This window comes from Scyliorhinus canicula, chromosome 31 (genome assembly GCF_902713615.1).
Source record: "Scyliorhinus canicula chromosome 31, sScyCan1.1, whole genome shotgun sequence".
Lineage (NCBI taxonomy): Eukaryota > Metazoa > Chordata > Chondrichthyes > Carcharhiniformes > Scyliorhinidae > Scyliorhinus > Scyliorhinus canicula.
Window position 1 is genome coordinate 6,057,541 of NC_052176.1, and position 1,898 is coordinate 6,059,438.

A 1,898-nucleotide genomic window follows, 5' to 3' on the forward strand; every position below is an offset into this window, starting at 1 on the left:
GGCGCGAGGTTGAAATCGGCCTCCTTCGCTAACCGTGACCCCATGAATCGCGTGGAGGCGGTGGTGTCTTGTTATTGTCACTGGGGTCCCAGGTTCAAATCCCGCCACTGCACATGGTGAATTCAATAAAAGTCTGGAATTAACAGTGTAATGATGACTATTGTTGTAAAAACCCAGCTGATTCACTAATGTCCTTCAGGGAAGGAAATCTGCCGTCCTTACCCGGTCTGGCCTATATGTGACCCCTGACCTACGGTGGTTGACTCTTTACTGCCCCCTCAAGGCAATTAGCGATGGGCAATAAATGCTTTGTTATGGGCCAGGGTATAGAGAACCCCAAAGTGTATCATGGAGCTCACCTGACCCACAACCTTTTAATAGATTGTGGTATGAGGAGCACACGGCCCACTCTACAGGTACAGCAGAAATGGAAATGTATTTTTTAAAGCAAAACAATGTTCATTCCTATGAACTCAAGTTAACCTTTTTCAAACATACAGTGAACATCTTAGAAACCATCAATTCAAATACAACCCCCAAAGAATGCAACACTAAGTAATCCTTAATAACTTCCCAAACAACATCCAGAAGACGAAAGAAACGCCTTTTAACAGAAGCACATCAGGTTTACATTCACTACTGAGAACATTTATAATTCTGAATTCACCGAATGATCAAGAGATAGTCTTTTGACGGGCAGTGAGATCAACAGGTACACCTGCTCTGTCTGGCTTCAGCTCCAACACTGAAAACGAAACTAAAGCACACCCTGCAGCAAACAGCCTAAAATGAGAGTAAAAAGCTGACAGACAGCCCAGCTCCACCCACTCTCTGACATCACTGCAGTAATATGAGCAGCCAAACGTTTCTTAAAGCGACATTCTCATGACAGCTGGCATAGCCTGCATGCCCACGCCCCTTGAACGAAAACAAAATAACATTTAATACATGCCAAATATTTCATAGTGGGTGTATGGAAAATGCCGAGTCATTTATATATGAATAGAAGTGTCATCAACTTCAAATGGCAAAGACAAATTAAATATTTACACTTCGGACGTAGAACAGTACAGCAGGAACGCACGGCTCTCTCAGTCAATGTTGTGTGCGATCACTCACCTCACTTCACTCGTCCCTCGCTTTACTCGCGAATTACTTCAGCCATACCGGCAGGAAAAAAAAATATCCGCCTCGGCCCCAAATCAGTGCAATGCGGCGACCCCGCGCCTGGGGCAACGGTCAACAAAGTTTCTCCCATGGGGCCGCACCCAGAACCCAGGTGGGGGCCGCAGGTTGCCCACCGCTGCAGTAGAATCTGCCGAGTCACTTCGCAAGAAGTGCCATCGGACGAGCTGCGTCAGGAGATCCTAGGACTGATGGGGGGGGGGGGGGGGGGGGGAAAAATAAGAGGTCACAGAGGAGAGGTTGAAGTAGGGATGCCCAGAACGAGGGGGGGGGGGGGGGGGGGAGAGAGAAAATTGGCTCATGTTGTCAGACCATAAGACATAGGAGCAGAATTAGGCCACTCGGCCCATCGAGTCTGCTCCGCCATTCAATCATGGCTGATATTTTCTCATCCCCATTCTCCTGCCTTCTCCCCATAACCCCGATCCCCTTATTGATCAGGAACCTATCGATCTCTGTCTTAAAGACACTCAGTGATTTGGCCTCCGCAGCCTTCTGCGGCAAAGAGTTCCACAGATTCACCCACCCTCTGGCTGAAGAAATTCCTCCCCATCTCTGTTTTAAATGATAGTCTGAGATGGTGCCCTCTGGTACTAGTTTTTCCGACACGTGGAAACATCCTCTCCACGTCCCCTCTATCCCAGGCCTCGCAGTATTTCTCCTGCCCTCCGCACGGCTCACGACCCCAACCCCGGGTGCGGCATAGACTGGAG